Here is an 18,883-nt window from a genome sequence, read left to right on the forward strand (position 1 = left end):
AAAGAGCATGAGTACCGACCTTTTTGGCATTAGGCCGTCATCAGAAAAGATTTCTGATGGAAGTGTTATGCCCAAAATGTCGATTCTGCTTCTCCTTGAATGCTGCCTGACCTGCTGTGTTTTTCCAGCACCTCGCTATTGACATTAGAAATATTTGACTGAATATTCAGATATAATACTAAACATTGTCTCAGTCATTTTAATTTACTGTGCTTTCTCTTCACTGATGTTCTCATGTTAATTGATCCCCTTTTTCTTCTAACATCTGACACAAATCTCAAAATACAGAACACAATTAAATTCACATGAATTATAAATTTGCATTCTCGACAAGAAAACCAATGGAAGGCAATATATAATTCTTGAACAGCCTACACATTTGAATGAAAAAGCAATTCCTTCCAAAAAATGTTTGCACGTCTGTATCTTTCTTTCAATTCAATAATGCTGCAATAGTTTATAATTGTCAGTTGATCTCTCTGAATGAGTACCGAACCAATGTCAATGTAAACAGCTGAAAAATTAACAACAGATTGATAATTTGGTGTTAAAGATCTTATTTGAAGTCAACAAATGTTTGTCATTTACTAGAATTCCACTAGGAAACATTCTTGAATCATAATACAAGAAATGAGATATGTGAGAGATGTGCAAACCTTATTAACAAACTTCAATATTGTCAAACCATTTCAACCTTACGGTCAAAATGGATAGGTGAATGGAAAAATAAAAACAATTTTCTGACAATTCATAAATTGAACAACAATTACAAATTCACTTTGATCAAATGACAGAGTAATATTTCGACTAATCGCAACATTTAGTTACAAAGTTGGTAACCAGCTGACTGACAAGTAATAGGTGGTAGCATTTGTTAGTTTACTGAAGATGATTTAAACTTTATTTCAAATTTATAGCACAAGGGAATAATGTTTAATGTGTTTCAATTGTTTGGACTTGCCACTTTGCAACAAAAAAAAAGAGATCAAATCTCATTACTTAGACATCGTAATCTTTAATTCTGCAACATTTTCAAATATTCTCCGGGAATTTATAAGCAACAAAATTAGTTACAGGTATCCTCACTACCCGAAAGTAAAGCATTACTATGAAACCTTTCATAAGCTGAAAATGCGTAAATCGAAGAAGCATTAATTTATATGGGAAACATCTCCCCTTTCTTCGTAAAAGTGAAAATCCTCTTCAGATTTCATTCAGTTAGAGAAAATAGGGACAAATGTAAATCTTTTGTAAAAGCAAAGTGGCAAAACCGAACTTTCCAAAAGTTGGGGATACCTGTACACATAATTCTTGGTAACCTGACACAAGTAAGTATCAGATTTTGTGATTACTGATATAATATGTAAAGCAGGTCTAATGTTGTATTGAAAAGCAATTCAATCTGTGCTTAGATACTCTCTAATCAACATTCAGTCCAGCTCTTGATATATTTCTGTTGGAGGTGTGATTTGAAACCTTTCCTCGGGTCTAGTAATAGAGACACTACCACAACTACACAAGCTCCTTACATACTTTCCCCACTCACGACAGGCAGGACTGTAATATTATGTTTAATGTGGTTACTCAAATGAAAACTAATCAGTTGTTTATTGTAGTAATTTGAATGGGAATTAATTAGGTACTTTCTGTGTGTAATGGACTGGAAAATAAACAATATTTTACAATAACAATAGAATTGTGGTCTTAAATAAACAGGAATCTCATGACAGTTCTTTGAAAAACACATTGACAAAACTGTGTGATCATTGTACTTTGATTTTAAAGATGCATCAGTCATTCAATGTGAATATTCAGCTGAAGACAATTTCCCTTCCTTTCAACAATGTACAACTTTTACAAATTCAAAATGAACAGCCATTGTAAAGGAAGGAACAAGCAGATGTTAATTATATTTTCTGTACATAAACGTGCGATGAATTTTAAGTTTTATATAAAGGAAACTCTTATTGTGGTTCGAAATACAATAAATGTTAGCATGAAGTGAAATATAATAAAATCAATTCAATTCAACTGTGTTCTCTCAGTTAAAATACAGGTCAATATTCAAAGTAATCGAGTGATTGTACACTGCAATATCTTTACATTAATTCAGTGCTGAGACATAATTCCACATTTATACACCTTATAGTGAAGCAAACTTGTGCCAGGAGTCAGAGGAGGTAGGGGAGGTCCTTAATGAGTACTTTGCTTCCGTATTCACGAGTGGGAACTTGTCCTTGTGAGGACAGCATGAAATAGGCTGATATGGTCGAACAGGTCGATGTTAAGGCGGAGAATGTGCTGATCATATTGAAAATCATGGGGATAGATAAGTCCCCTGGGCCAGAAAGGATATAACTAAGATTGTTATGGGAAGGGAGGCAAGGGATTACTCTGTTTTGGCGATGATCTTTGCATCCTCACTGTCCACTGGTGTCAAACCAGATGATTGGAGGGTGGCAAATATTATTCCCTTATTCAAGTAAGGCAATTGACATAATCCTGGGAATAATCGATGAGTCAGTCTTACATCAGTTGTGAGCAAATTATTGGAGAGGATTCTGAGACACAGGATTTATGATTATTTGGAAACGTATAGATTGATTAGAGATGGTAAAAATGGCTTCGTGAACGGCAGATTATGCCTCATAAACCTTATTGAATTATTTGAGGATGTGACAAACACATTGGTGAGGACAGAGCAGTGGATGTAGTGTATGTGGATTTCAGCAAGGTGTTTGATAAGGTTCCCCATGGTAGGCTTATTCAGAAAGTAATGAGGCATAGAATACAGGGTTATCTTGATATGATTCAATGTTGAGACATTTGTGTCAGAGACTGCAAGGGGGTGAGTGAGAGAGAAAGAAATATAAAAAAAGCAGAAAGGAAAGGAACTGGTGAGCAGAGGAGATCCAAATGTAGTTTCTCACCCTGCCAGTATCGTATTGGGTTCGCTTGAACGCAGACACGTTAACCAACGGCCTGACACAGTCATATGCGCAGAGTCCCAGACTTACAATGCCCCAGACACCACCATCACCATCCCTGTATGTCCTGTCCCACCAGCAGGACATGGATGTAACTGAAATGCTGGAAGATGCAAGGTTATGGACTAAGATCTACAGAATGTGATCAATGTGATTTATTTGACATTTCCCCAGAATATTAAACTCCAGTCCAATTTGAAAATTTATTAACATCATCAGACTTGAACTCCAAATGTCAGAAAAAAAATCAGAGACTTACAGCACAGATCGTGGCCACTTGGCCCATCCTGTATGTGTTGCTTGTAATACAACTACCTAGGCTTTACAACGTTTTGTACTCACCGATGAGAGCAACAATTTCAGACTGTGTACTCTGCCCTCTATGTTGTTATTATCTGTTTTTTCAAAGTATATCTTTGACAGCTGCACACTTTGTTTACTGGTATCTTTCCCAGCCCTAACTCCATTCCCCGTGGCCTTGAGGGACTACCATTTCTGCTATTTAATCTCTCCTGCCTTTCCCCGTGTGACAGACTGTCTTTTTGTCCTTATCTCACCCCCACCTTGCTCATAACCTTTCACTGCACCCCCTGGGTCAGTGGCACGAGTTTTGAATTCTCTTCCTCCAGAGATAATTGGAAATCTTTCTGGCTGCAGTTTCCCCCAGATTTTATTCTGAAAAGCAGAGCTTTTGTGTAAGAGTCAAGTATTTGTGAGCCTTCATCCACAATTCCGAGCATTTGGATGTAATCTGTGACCCGCCCACAGATGTGCAGCTTTACTGGATTGACCATGTTAACATGGACTGTAGTGTGCAGGTTCGGCAGGTAAGGTTAGCTATGATAAATGTGGGATTATGGGGGTAGGGTGGGAGAGCAGGTAATTGCAGACTCGATGGGCCAAATAGCCTCTTTCTGCACCTATGGGATTCTGTGATTCTAACTAGTTGTGATTGTCGTCACGTTTTCCTCATGCCAGATTCATTCAGCTCAGGTACACATGCTGCCTTGATGTTTCTGTGCGTGCTCACTCACTCCTTTCCTTCAGTTTTACAGCAATTTCACACTGTATGCGAGGGTAGGAATGGATTTGTAAATACAAATACTCCAACCGAAACCGCTCACAGGTCAGGACCTGTTTCTGCTGCTCGTGTTGCTCACAGGGAATAGGAAAATAAGGTTCAGTCATACATCTTACAAGGACACAGAGGTTACAATCACCAGGAAAGGCGAAACAGCTTAAAACTCTTTTCGCAATAAAAGAGGGAGGCTGAGAGACAACCTGGTACAAGCAGGAAGCTTTGTGCCCATGTTTTCAGAGAGTTGAGGTTGAAATCATTGGGTTGGAAGCATGTTTCATTTCCCCAGTATATCAAAGGTGCTATCTAAATGTGAGTATTTATTTATGTCTATCTGTCTGTGTTAACAATCAGATGGACAGGTCAGTGTCTGAGTGTTTTCCCAAATCCCTGATTGTGGGGGGAGGTAGATTCAATCTCAGGTGCCTCATCACTCACTAGGTCACAGAGAAACTCTGCCGTTACAATGAGATCATCCTTTGCTGTCGTCTCTCTTCGTGCTTCTGCCTAATCCCACTTCCCTTCATTAAATCCCAGCTGCTTCTAGTCCACCCACATGGGCATGTTGAAGAGCATGACAGGAGATTGGATTGAAACCGAGAGTTCAATAGCCAGAATGATAGAGGAAGGATGAAATAAACCGTGTTTGTGGATCCTAGGGGATACAGACTACAGGCTGAGTCCTTTGTGGACATTCCCGCAGGAATATAAGACAGCATTCCATGATGAGAGTTAAACCCGGGTGGCAGGAGGTAAAAACAATGACTGCAGATGCTGGAAACCAAATTCTGGATTAGTGGTGCTGGAAGAGCACAGCAGTTCAGGCAGCATCCGAGGACAGGCAAAATCCGACCTGTCCTCGGATTTTGTCTGTCCTCGGATGCTGCCTGAACTGCTGTGCTCTTCCAGCACCACTAATCCAGAACCGGGTGGCAGGAGGGGGAGCCACTGGCATGATCAGGTTGAGTTCAAACACAGGAGGTCTGTTCAGTCAGTAACAGTGTGTTCGACATGGATGTGAAGTGAGCAGTGAGGGGAAATGTTGCCACAAGCTGCAGATGGATAACTTCCATTGGAACAGCAGGTGGCCATTCAGCCCCTTAACCCTGCTCTGCCTTTCAATATGATCACGGCTGATTTGTGGCCTAACTTGCAATTTTCAAAACTCTCCAAACTCATCAATAAACTCCTCTGCAACACACAAGATGAATATCGAAAAATCAACCATCTGCAAATGCTGGGAAATCAGAAACAAAAAACAGAAATTACTGGAAATATTCAGCAGATCTGGCAGCATCTGTGGAGAGTGAACTTTTCGGGTCCAGTGACCGGTCAGGTGACCAGCTGCAGCTGACCATTCTGCCTTTTCTGTAACACTCTCTGGATCAGGTTCTGGTGCGAGGGGAATGAGACTGTCAATAACACCTGAGAAAACAGGAGGACGTGCTCAATCAGAATAAAACCCATTTTGGTCTTTCACTTTTAATTCAACTGCAAACATTATTCATTATCATTTCTGAAATAATAGGCCAGAAATCAACTCTTCATGTCATTGGGCCTGTGAAACTGTTGATTCTGACCTGGTCCAGCCTACATGTGAATCCAGACCCTGAATAATGGGGTTGACTCTGAACCATCTCCTGGGCAGTCAGAATGGATGACAAATGCTGCCCTGGCAAGTGATGCCGTGATCCCATGAACAAACAAAATAAATCCAATCGCTGTGGTTACTTGTGAACTCACCGGTGTTTCACCAAGCTGGATATCTGAGTGAATTGCTTCCCACACGCAGAGCAGGTGAATGGCCTCTTCCCAGTGTGTATTTGCTGGAGTACAGTGAGGCTGGATGGTGTACTGAACCCAGTCCCACAATGAGAACAATTGAATGGTCTTTCACTGGTCTTCTGTGACAGGGAGATATGATATTCAGCACTCCGGGTGTCCAGGTGGGTACAGGTACCTCCAAGAGGGATCCAGTGAGAGTTGATTGTGGGAAACTGTTCACATGCATGAAAGAAATAATAATGAGAAGGCACCGATGTAAAGGGATTGACAAAAGAAGCACATGTGACATGAGACAAAACGTTTTTATGCAGAGAAAGTTTATGGCCTGGAATGCACTGCCAAAGAGTGTGGTGGAGCCAGGTACAATGAAGACAATCGACTTGAACAGTTATTGGAAGAGGACGAATGGAAAGGTTTATGGGGTAAAGGTAGAAGAATAGCATTCAGTGAGATGATCCTTTGGAGAGCTGATGAGCCAATCAGCCTCCTTTTGCACCATAACATTTCTGTGAACATTTCATTCTGAGCCCTCCAGGGAAATATCAGGGCAGGGTTTGTCAAGAGGTCAGATTGAATGAGGGTCTCAGTGAACAAAAGTGAGACACAGACACAGAGAGGTTTTCGAATAGATTGATTCAAATTTTACCAATTTTTACGGCCACCAACATTACAGCAGTTACAAATGGGAGTCAACAAGAGTGGAATGAGAGCACCAAATAAATCTTGAACATTTATACAGCTAAAGGAGATGCTGGGAAAAGATACCGCAGTTAGTGCTTATTTCATTCCAGACACACAGCCAGGGAGCACATCGTCCTATATCTATCCTATTGAGCTCTTGAAGAATTTTGTTCAAGTGTTTCATATTTCCGTCCTCTAGAGAAGACAGCTTCATGCTCCTCAATCTCTCCTGACAGGACAAAGCTGCTAATAGAATTCAATTCACTGGGGCGTGTTACTGACTGCTTCATGGATTGGAACTGGCAATTGAGACTGTAAGGTTACTATATAAAATGTCTTCAATTGTATTGCCAGATTGCTGGACACATGCGGGGCTATAAGAAAAAGAACTTACAGACATTGAGTGTCAGAGCACCTACTGTTGTGGGGGCATCCTGTTTAGATACAAGCTATTTATAATTGTTAGAATTGACTTATACTGACTCCATAGCCATGGTCAGAGCATTATAACGGTCATTGAAGCTGGTAACACATTTCCCATAGGTTAAAAGTCGCAAATGATAGCGTAGGAACAAGTTTGGCTAGTAAAGTTCAGTTATTCAAAATCATCCTAATTTACTTTCAGAAACAAGTGAGAGAAAGCCACATTATTGCATTAGTCCAAATTTAGAATTTCAGGAGAACTGAAGGGAGAGCTGGTGTTGGGAGCTGTAGTAATGAAGGAGATAAACTTGTTTTACAGAGAGAGAGTTCACAGATGGGAAACTCAGCTTTAACAACACACCCAATTCCGCAGGTCCTAAACATTATACAGAATATGGAAGGGGAAAGCAGCATTCCCAGCCCAGAGAAACCATTCGTGTTGTGCATGTGGTTGAGGATTAACTCGTCCTGTGATCTGGGAAGACACCAATGTGACAGGACCAGGGCAAGGCTGTGTAAATGTGGGGACTGTGAGAAGGAATTCACTTACCCCTCCCAGTGGGACACTCACTGACACAATCACACTGGGGAGAGGCTGGTCACCTGCCCCATGTACGGGAAGGGATTTACTCGCTCTTGCAATCTGATGAGGCACCAGAGACTGCGTAGAGGACTTAGATCTGCTCTGTGTGAGAGAAAGGATTCATTCAAATCTTTCTCCTGCAGAGACACCAGTGCATTCCCACAGGGGACAGGCCATTCACCTGCTCCATGTGGGGAAAGGATTCACTCAGTCTTCTGATCTGCTGAGACCCCAGCGAGCCCACACAGGGGAGAGGCCATTCAGATGCTCAGTGTGTCAGAAGGGATTCAGTGATTTATCCCGCCTGCTGAGACCCCAGCGGGTTCACACTGGGTAGTTGTTGATACCCTCTCTGTGTGACAAGGGATTTGCTGAGTCTTCAACATGACTGACAGCCCAGTGAGTGCACACAGGGAAGTGGTCATCCCCCTGCTCCGTGTGGGGTAGAGTTCACACATCACTGCAGGTCTCTGATTCTGGAGTTACTGTTCATCAGAGTCAGGACTGGACCTTGCACATGATGACACTGTTGGAGTATCGATGTTGTTGTTAACCACATTAACTGGGCTGGTGCTGACTGAATTTATATTGCCACTTTCTGAACCTCAGGGTGTCTCTCTGGGCACAAGGCTCCACAAACAGCAATGTGACAATGAGCAGGGATCGTCTGTTTTGATTTAAATTCTGATTGTAGCACGGCTGCTTCACAGCATCAGGTACAAGGTTGGAGTCCAGCCTTGGCCAACGGCCTGTGTGGAGTTCCCATATTCTCCCCATGATAGTGTGGGTCCTCTCCAGGTGCTCTGGTTTCCTCGCAGTCTAAAAATATGCAGGTTAGGTGGACCTGTCGTGCTAAATTGCCCACAGTGTCCGGGAATGTGCAGACTAGGTAGATCAGCCATGGGAAATGCAGTGTTACAGGGATGGAGTGTACTGGCTGACATGTTCTTCAGGTGGTCGGTGGGATTTGATGGGCCAATGCTCTCCTTCCACACTGTTAGGATTCTATTCTATGATTAAGGATAAAGGCTTAACAGCGGAGTGTCCTTGGAGAAGGAGCATGTGCTGTGTATCAATGCTCTCGATGCCTTTAGATGGAGGTGGGCACCACATGGGATACAGTGCTTTATCTCCATCACTGCCCCCTCCTCCCCCCAAATCTACTTTGATTTAGTCCCTTCCCACTTGTAATGGTTTGCTTTGCCCATAATGGGCTTTGTTTATAAATATTCAATTGGTTACACAAATGGTTTATTGCTGGTGATTATATGTGAACGAAAATGGTGTAATGATGATGTTGATGGTGGGAAGGTTGCTCAGCTGTGTGAGAGAAATGGGGAATAAGGAACGCTTCACAGCTCACAGTATGAGAACTGAAAAACAGTTAAATCAAACCAAAGGTTCAGACGGGGAGGGAATATTTCCCTGGAGTTTGAGTAACTGGAAGGTGATGGTGTCCGGGAAGAGACAGGATTTTGTTCTAAAGGGCATTTGAAATTTTAAAAACTGTTATATTCAGATATTTTCAATTCTTTTACTTTTATTTATTGTGGAATAAACTTTAACACAAGGTTAGCAAATTTGTTTTTTTTAAATGTAAAAGACAAATGTTAAATAAAATCCATCAAACTATCCCTCACTGAAAACTAATGTGGACATGCAATCTCCTGGAGAATCCCTGCCCTACCTACTTCTTCCTACCCGGGCTCCATGGCTATATACATACCTGGGAGATAGCAGCAGGAGGCCATTCGATTGTGCTCCACCATTCAATGGGAAACAGCTGATCATCCAGCTCAGTCTCCTGTCCCTGCTGTGTTCCAATCCCCTTTGATGACTTTACCTCGAAGAACTATATCGAAGTCCTCCTTTGGCTTCACTGCCTTTTGTTCCAGTGATGTTGCGGTGTTGCTGTGTGGATGTAGGCAGGGGTAATGTGATGGTGCTGCCTCCTGGAGGATGCACGCAGCACCCCTCATCATCCGGTAGGTAAAAACAATGACTGCAGATGCTGGAAACCAGATTCTGGATCAGTAGTGCTGGAAGAGCACAGCAATTCAGGCAGCATCCGAGGACAGGCAAAATCGACGTTTCGGGCAACAGCCCTTCATCAGGAATAAAGGCAGAGAGCCTGAAGCGTGGAGAGATAAGCTAGAGGAGGGTGGGGGTGGGGAGAGAGTAGCATAGAGTACACTAGGTCAGTGGGGAAGGAGATGAAGGTGATAGGTCAGGGAGGAGAGGGTGGAGTGGATAGGTGGAAAAGGAGCTGGGCAGGTCGGACAAGTCAGGGGATCGAGTTGCTGGAGGTTAGAAACTAGGATGAGGTGGGGGAAGGGGAAATGAGGAAACTGTTGAAATCCACATTGATGCCCTGGTGTTGAAGTGTTCCGAGGCGGAAGATGAGGCGTTCTTCCTCCAGGCGTCTGGTGGTGAGGGAGCGGCGGTGGAGGAGGCCCAGCACTTCCATATCCTCGGCAGAGTGGGAGGGGGAGTTGAAATGTTGAGACACGGGGCAATTTGGTTGATTGGTGCGGGTGTCTCGGAGATGTTCCCTAAAGCGCTCTGCTAGGAGGCGCCCAGTCTCCCCAATGTAGAGGAGACCGCATCGGGAGCAACGGATACAATAGATGATATGAGTAGATGTGCAGGTAAAACTTTGATGGATGTGGAAGGCTCCTTTAGGGCCTTGGATGGAGGTGAGGGAGGAGGTGTGGGCACAGGTTTTACAGTTCCTGCGTTGGCAGGGGAAAGTGCCAGGATGGGAGGGTGGGTCGTAGGGGGGCGTAGACCTGACCAGGGAGTCACGGAGGGAACGGTCTTTGCGGAAGGCGGAGAGGGGTGGGGAGGGAAATATATCCCTGGTGGTGGGGTCTGTTTGGAGGTGGCGGAAATGTCGGCGGATGATTTGGTTTATGCGAAGATTGGTAGGGTGGAAGGTGAGCACCAGGGGCGTTCTGTCCTTGTTGCGGTTGGAGGGGTTGGGTCTGAGGGTGGAGGTGCGGGATGTGGATGAGATGCGTTGGAGGGCATCTTTAAACACGTGGGAAAGGAAATTGCGGTCTCTAAAGAAGGAGGCCATCTGGTGTGTTCTATGGTGGAACTGCTCCTCCTGGGAGCAGATACGGCGGAGGCGGAGGAATTGGGAATACAGGATGGCATTTTTGCAAGAGGTAGGGTGGGAAGAGGTGTAATCCAGGTAGCTGTGGGAGTCGGTGGGTTTGTAGAAAATGTCAGTGTCAAGTCGGTCGTCACTGATGGAGATGGAGAGGTCCAGGAAGGGGAGGGAGGTGTCAGAGATGGTCCAGGTAAATTTAAGGTCAGGGTGGAATGTGTTGGTGAAGTTGATGAATTGCTCACCCCTCATCATCCTGCAGTAACATCAACCGGGTTTCAGCAACTCGAGATAGAAACCATTTCCAGGATATGGGCATCACTGGCTCAGCCAGCATTTGCTCCCCATCTCTAGGTACCCTTAAGAAGATGGTAGTGAGCTGCTGTCTTGTACCAATCACAGTCCATTTGGCGCAGATAGACCGACAATGCTGGGAGGGAGAGTGTTGCAGGATTTTGGCCGAGTAATTCCACATCTTTGGTTTGTCAAATTCTGGATAACTCGATCATGATTGGCACATGATTTTGAGATTTCAGTCTGCAAATCTTCACCATCTAGCACCCTGTATAAATGAATAGGTACAGATTAGAAATTCAGAACAGACAATTCTCGTTTCTCCGGAATTTTTTCCCCTTTGTTCCCCCAAAGCTGTAACCCTCCAGCCCACTTACTCTCTCCCATCATTCTGACTCTGCTGCCCCTAATGTACACCCTCCCCATTCTCATGGAGTAACTGATAAACAGATCCATGCCACCACTTCCCGTCCCTGGTTAGACTCTGCACCGTTTCTGGGTTCACTTCCTTTCCCTTCAGTTGCTGCAAGTCAATAATATAACAGCAGAATGAAACAAAAGGAAACAGAAAGGGAGGTGGCAGATCCTGGACAGAAGAGGAACGTTCAGGCTGGGAGAATGGGTCAGATCCTTCTTTGTTTCCTCATTGGTCGACTCCCAGCGTTATGACAAGTTGCGAATGGAACTTGGTCCCAAGTGGGTGTAGTGACACTTTGACCCCCCTACAGATCAATACTACAAGCAGATGCGTCCCTTCGCCAGCCAAAGTGTGAAATGCTTTCCACTAGTTACCCCAAAGCAACTGCTCCAAAACTCACCCACATTCTGTACATGTGCAGTGCTGGCTTTCCCCGCACACGTGTGGTCCCTGCCTCAGGGATTGTGGGAGTTGTAGTCCCCATGAAGCCTCTGGAAAACTGTCTCTGAAAAGTGAAAGAAAGTGTGGGCTGGTGGGTGTTGTGTATAGGATCCCAATTCAGACACACAGGACATATGGGCTGACACTGGGTTTTACTGAGACATCCGATTAGACAACCCGATTTCTGATGCAAGAAATACACATTCAGCCAATTGCATGGTGGGGAGGTTAATAAGGGGCAGCAGATTTCAAGCAGAGGTGTCTCAGTGGCTAGCACTGCTGCCTCACAGCATCAGGGACCCGGGTTTGATTCCAGCCTTAGGCAACTGTGTGGAGTTTACACATTCTCCCCATGTCTGCATGGTTTTGTTCGGTGCTCCAATTTCCTCCCACAGTCCAAAGATGCGCAGGTGAGGTGGATTGGTCATGCCAAATTGCCCACTGGGTCCATGCATGAGCCGGTTAGGCAATTAACAATGGGAAATGCAGAGTTACAGGGAATGGATGGGTCTAAATGGGATGCTCATCATAGGGTGTCCACTCGATGGGTGAATACACTGTTTCTGTATTTTAGGGACTATTCTATTCTCATGAAGAAGAATATACCTATCTCGATGTGTTTGAACCTGTGGAATTCGCTATTCAAAATGCAGTGGATGCGAGGACATGAGCAAATTTAACGATGAGATACAGATATTTAATTTGCAATGATTTGAAGGGTGAGAGAGAACAGGTGGGAAAATCCAGCTGAGACCGAGGTGAGCTCAATCATCACCGTATTAAATGGTGGAGCTGGTTCGAAGGGCTGCATTGCCTCTCCTGTGCCCAGGGCTTATCTTCTTACGGTAATAACTGGAAAGCTGAATCCAAAACTCACCACCTTTAGATTAGATTAGATTAGATTACATTACAGGCCCTTCGGCCCAACAAGTCCACACTGACCCGCCGAAGCGCAACCCATCCATACGCTTACATTTACCCCTTACCTAACGCTACGGGCAATTTAGCATGGCCAATTCACCTGCACGTCTTTGGACTGTGGGAGGAAACCCACACAGACACGGGGAGAACGTGCAAACTCCACACAGTCAGTCACCTGAGGTGGGAATTGAACCAGGGTCTCTGGCGCTGTGAGGCAGCAGTGCTAACCACTGTGCCGCTTCACCAAAGATTTTCGGAAAAAGCAGGATAGTTAGGTGGATTAGCATTCCAAACTTAGGTAGTGAGGAAGCATGTAGGAGATAATGATTTTGCAATTTTAACTGAGGGGAGACAGTGATTTATTTAGATTGTGTCGTACATTCACAGCGTCCAGAATACTCCGTTGTGAATATCAATCCTGTATTTTATTACAAAGCCAAGGTCTCGGACAATGAAACCCAAAACACCCAGGAAACATCGCCTCACCTCGTAATCGGATAAAAGACTTGTGATAAGTATGGTTGAATTTAGAACACAGATGGAAAGTGGGAAGATTAAATCAAATCCCAAGATCCTGTGCTTAAACAAAGGAGACTACAATAGGATGAGGCAGGAGTTGGCTAATGCAGACTGGAAGCAAAGACTTTACGGTGGAACAGTTGACAGACAGTGGAGGAATATCAAAGAATTTTTCGAAGTGCTCAGCAAAAGCACATATCAGTGAAAAGGAAGGATTGTCGGAAAAGGAGTAATCTGCCATGGGTGGCTCAGGAAATAAGGGACTGTGTCAAAGTGAAATAGAAGGCATACAAATTGGCAAAGACACCAAGAAAAAATTAGGAGATTACAAAAACTTCAAAGGGATTGGGGGAGAAAAGTGATGAGTAGCTATCCCCAGGGCCAGAATAGCAGTTTACACGGCTAGAGGGGAATCTATTGTGTTGGGAACATATGGCCTCTGTAATTGTTGAAGCACTTAACTGTTACCATAGAGATAATCCTGATCAAGTTACAAATCACAGCACACCCCAAAAGCTTGTACTGCCAAATAAACCTGTTGGATTATAACCTGTTGTGTGATTTATAAATTTGTCCACCCCACCCCAACACCGGCTCCTCCATATCAGAATCCTGATAGACAGCCCCACTGAAACTGAAGTGCCTGTCAGATACTTGAGGGAGCCACAGGGGTGGGGGGGAGGGGCGTGTGTTTTAACCACAAATGCTAAACTGAACTAGACTTTCTAACTGACCGTTGCCATGGAGATAATACTGAGAGACAGTCTGTATTCAAAGTCCCAAACCACAAAGGTATAAGAATGGGAGCGGCACATCGGACAGGCGGGGAGTTACCTGATGCTGCCTGGAGGTGTTCTGCATGTACACTATCCAGGTAACTGCCGTGTCTCATCAATAAAGACTCAAAGAAGACCTCTCAGAGTTCTGTGCCCAGTTATTCCTATCCAGCAGGGTTCAGGAATATGAGTACACAGCAGTCAGTATTCACAGTGGAGGATACGAAGAACATGCCAGTAATTGATAAGCATACCGAGGAAGGTGAGGACTTTGAAACGACCATTATCATGAAAGAGTTAGGGCTGGGCAAGTTAATGGAGCTAAAGGTACACAAGTCTCATTGCCCTGATGGAATACATCTCAGGATACCAACAGAGTTAGTGGGAGAAATAACAAATACACTTAGAATTGTAGAATCCTACAGCAGGGACAGGCCCTTTGGCCCGAACTGGCCCATGCCGCTCAGAATGTCCATCCACACTAACCCCATTTCCCTGCACTTGGACCATCTGCTTCTGACCCTTTGCTTTCCATGTATTTGTCCAAATGCCTTTTACCTGTTGTGTGTACCCACCTCAACCACTTCCACTGGCAGCTCATTCCATATACATACCACCCTCTGTGTAAAACAGTTGCCCCTCAGTTTCCCTTTTATTCTTTCTCCTCTAATCATAATCTGATGCCCTCCAGTCTTTCGTTCCCTGGGAAAAAGACTGAGTGCATTCACCTTACCCATGCCTCTCATGATCTTATACACTTCTGTAAATTATTCCCCCTCGGTGTCCTCTGCTCTAAACAAAAAGGTCCTCGCTAGTCCAACCTCTCCCTGTAACTCAGACCCCTGAGACCTGGCATCATCCTTGTAAATTTCTTCTGCACCTTTCCAGTTGAATAACTGAAACCTACACTGCATCCATCACATTTCCAGTGTTTCCCCACGGCACTGGAACCGACGTGACAACACCAATGGATTACAATCCATGATCGATAATTCACTCCGTTACAACAATCCCATTTTCATAGCTTTTTCCATGATGCAGGAATCCTTTTGTCTTTCTGGTTTCATGGTAAATTGCCCTCATACAAAACCAATCTGTGGCTTAACTGTTCCTGGGAAATGTGCCATGATTTTTTAGACTTTCAAAAAACAATGAAATTTCTCTCCACAGTCCCCACGCTAACATGGACTTCGCTGTCTCAGTACTTTTTCCAGTCACACTGACATTTGAGATATTCGTCCACAGGCAGAATGCACACCTTTCCTTCCAGATGAAAAGGCCAATGAATCCAGATCGGCACGGATCCAGTAACTATCAAAACTGAACATGAAATTCAATGTGAATTTCTCAACTACAAATCCCCCCTTTCAGTACTCGACAACAGAGAAAACAAAAAGTGCTGGACATCCTCAGCAGGTCTGGCAGCATCTGAAATGGTGACAGATGTAGGAAACATTGCAGCCTTGCAGAAGTCCTGCATGTCACCATTTCAGATGCTGACAGACTTGCTGAGGATGTCCAGCAATTTATGTTCTTATTGCAGATTTCCACCATTTTGCTGAAGCACATAGAGTCATAGACATGTACACAGTTCCATATTTTGTTGACTCACATTTCTGAGAGGACTGATGGCTGAAGAGGGACTCAATCCTCGTTTAATCTTCCTTTTCTTTGGCTTTCTGAGCTGCTGACTACATCACTAATATTCTACCTCCCATTCCCTGACCTGAATCTGACCCATCTAAGCCGACACTTTAGTTCCCAACCCCCACCAGACTAGGTAAAACCTCACCAATGGAACTGCAAAAGCCCCCATCAGATTTGTCTCAGCTCTGCCCAGGGGTAACCGGTCAGGCTGGTATAGGTCCCACCCAGAAACAGTCCCAGTGCCTGAAGAATCTAAACCTTTCTCTGGTACACCATTTCCCCAGCCACACATCCAGCTGATCTACCCTCTTATTCCTGCTCTCACTAGCGCATGGCACTGGGAGTAAGTCTAAACAAAATAAAATGGGGTTATCGTCTCTGGTACATTTCAGGAGCTACATTTTAATGCATCTCTTCAAAGTTTGTGTGAAGATTTGAAGCTCGGGTGCTCGTTGTTGTGGTTCTGTTCGCCAAGCTGGAAGTTTTTGTTGCAAATGTTTCGTCCCCTGTCTAGGTGACATCTTCAGTGTTTGGGAGCCTCCTATGAAGCGCTTCTGTGGTGTTTCCTCCGGCATTTATAGTGGCCTGTCCCTGCCGCTTCCGGTTGTCAGTTTCAGCTGTCCGCTGTAGTGGCCGATATATTGGGTCCAGGTCGATGTGTTTGTTGATGGAGTTTGTGGATGAGTGCCATGCTTCTAGGAATTCAGAACAGCCAGGGAATTCCTAGAAGCATGGCACTCATCCACAAACTCCATCAACAAACACATCGAACTGGACCCAATACACCGGCCACTACAGCGGACAGCTGGAACTGACAACCAAAGGAAAGATCACAGAAGCGCATCACAGGAGGCTCCCAAGCACTGAGGATGTCACCTAGACAGGGGACGAAACATTTGCAACAAAAACTTCCAGCTCGGTTAATGCATCTCTGCTCTCCCTATATCCAGCTTTCAGGCCCTCATCCCTCTGTTTAGCGATGTCGTTGGTATCTGTGTGTTCCACCACCACGGGCTGTTTAACTTCCAGCTCCAGAAAGTCCTGCAGCCGCTCCATGATATTGCGGATCCAAGCTTTATGGAGGTAACATACCATCCTGGATTCACGTCTGTGGCCACAGCAGTGTCCGCCCTAACCCTGAGCGTTGAATCCCCTGTCACTGTAGCCGTGTTTCCTCTCTTTCCTCCCGCTGTGTGCAGCGGAGCTCTCTGTGGTGGCATGACCCTGGCTGTTACTGATTTCCCGAGAAGCTACCCCACCCATTCCCGCCCTTACAGAATCCCAAGCGGGATACAGTATCTGTATGAGAAGGGGATGACCACTGGGGAGTCCTGCACTGCCTTCCTGAGCCTTTTACTTGATCTGATGGTCACCCATTCCCTTTCTGCCTGTGTAGCCCTCACCTGCAGTGTGACTAACTCACTAAACATGCTGTCCATAACATTCTCAGATGCTCCACAGTGAGTCCACTCACAGCTCCAGGTCTGAAAAGCAGATTCCCAGTAACTGCAGATGGACACACTTGCAGCACACATAGACGTCAGGCACACAGGAAGCGTCCCTTATTTTCCACATTGTACAAGAGGACCACACCACGGGTCTGAGGTCTCCTATCACAACATCTCTCTACATTCATCTCGTTACACCCATTAAGAAATTTTAAATGAGTGAGCAACCTTTCTTCACTTCAAACATGTACATTATAATAAAAAAAACTTTACTTCAGCAGATATGTCATACTTTAAAAACTTAAATACTCCGCAGGTATCTCTGAGAAATTGGCTGTTCCCATTGGGACCACGTGAATTATTGAATGGCCTGAACCAAACCTGAGTTTCAGCTTCACCTTCTCCCAGTCTCACCTCACTCTGTTTACACCCAACTCCAAAACACTCTCATTGAGCCAAGCAGCACTCTCAGTACAGCCTTGTCATTTTCATTGTCTGTTCACACTTACACTGCCCTCAGCCTCCTGTACTGTTCCAATGCATCTCAATGGGAGCTCAGGACCAGCATCTCATCTTTCAGTTCAGCCCTTTGTAACCCCAGAGTCAACATGGACTTCAGCAGTTTCTGGATGAACAGACAGTTGTCAGAATCTGGAACGTTCCACCTGAAATGGTGCTGGAATTTGTGTCCACAAGGAAATTCAATGAGAAGCTTGCAGGGAATTGGAAGTCGGGAGTTTACAGGTTAACATCATGAAATGGGTGACTGGGACTAAATCTGGCATTTGGATAAATCTGTGCCCTCTCTCAGGCCAATACCTCCTTCCACAGCTGCAGGGTCAAGAATTGAACACATACCCAAAGGGTGATCTGACCAGGAACTTGAACATTTTTCTGCTGTTTGCTTGACAAAACTATTGGTGATATTTTCCCAGACTGAACAGACAAACCTTTCTCGTTCCACAGTTAAATGCCAATGATATTCAGATCCTGACTCTGCTGACTGTAGAAACTGTTTTTGAGATCCCAGTCTCAATTATTCTCAATTAATATCCTATAAAATGAATTCGCAAAACAAAGCTCACAATCAGTGCAAGGTGAATAGTGAAGGCGAACACTTCTCTTGGTATGTGTTTGATGTGTAAACGCTCCTCTTTAAATCACCCCGCTCCCCCCAAAAGAAGACATGTGCATGCTTCTTGCTGTACCTTGCCTCAAATAAAGATGGCGGCCATAACCCAGGACCTCTCCCTGCCTGAGGCCCACAGCTGTTTTCCCCTTTGCTGCAAACATGGGACCAAGATTTTCTAATTTAGATTAACGACCTGCACAGAGTATGACTAAACCCTCCCAGTCCACACTGATACATCTCATCCGGTTTCTGCTGCCACTCTCCCCTTTCCGCCTCCTGCAAACACCAAGGGTCATCACGGGTTCTGTGACCCTTCAGCAGAACCGAAGACAGCTGGGAAAAGTAGAATCCCTATAGCGTGGAAACGGGCTCTTCGGGCCAACAATTCCACACCTACCCTCTGAAGTTCATCCCACCCAGACCCATTCCCCTCCCTATTACTCTCCATTTCCCCGGACTAATGCACATCCCTGAACACTACGGGAAATTTAGCTGGGCCAATTCACTGAACCTGCACATCTTTGGACTACAGGAGATAAGGGTTAAAGAGTAAATAATAGGGAGGGGACAGAGTGCAAAGAGAGACAGGAACATTTGGAAAGACAAAGGAGTGAATAACGATCTGGTGGGAGGGTGGA

The 18,883-nt window shown here is 44.7% G+C and overlaps 1 long non-coding RNA gene across 6 annotated transcripts in view; it reads right to left on the bottom strand.

Annotated features, from left to right (window-relative positions):
* Positions 1-5,033: 5,033 nt before the first annotated feature.
* Positions 5,034-18,883, bottom strand: part of LOC148147162 (uncharacterized) — a 49,780-nt gene continuing 35,930 nt past the window's right edge. For 4 of the 6 annotated variants that reach the window (XR_015760077.1, XR_015760076.1, XR_015760075.1 and 1 more), the window contains 2 exons: positions 11,762-11,866; positions 10,623-11,211 (listed from right to left, as the gene is read on the bottom strand). This is a non-coding gene — a long non-coding RNA (uncharacterized LOC148147162). Of the gene's footprint in view, positions 6,063-9,263; positions 9,689-10,622; positions 11,212-11,761; positions 11,867-18,883 lie in introns of those variants that run through there. The other 2 variants (XR_015760074.1, XR_015760073.1) reach the window with 2 other exon arrangements.

The sequence above is a fragment of the Chiloscyllium plagiosum genome, unplaced genomic scaffold (genome assembly GCF_037043375.1).
Source record: "Chiloscyllium plagiosum isolate Xiang-an unplaced genomic scaffold, Cpla_swu_hap1 HiC_scaffold_18, whole genome shotgun sequence".
Classification (NCBI taxonomy): domain Eukaryota; kingdom Metazoa; phylum Chordata; class Chondrichthyes; order Orectolobiformes; family Hemiscylliidae; genus Chiloscyllium; species Chiloscyllium plagiosum.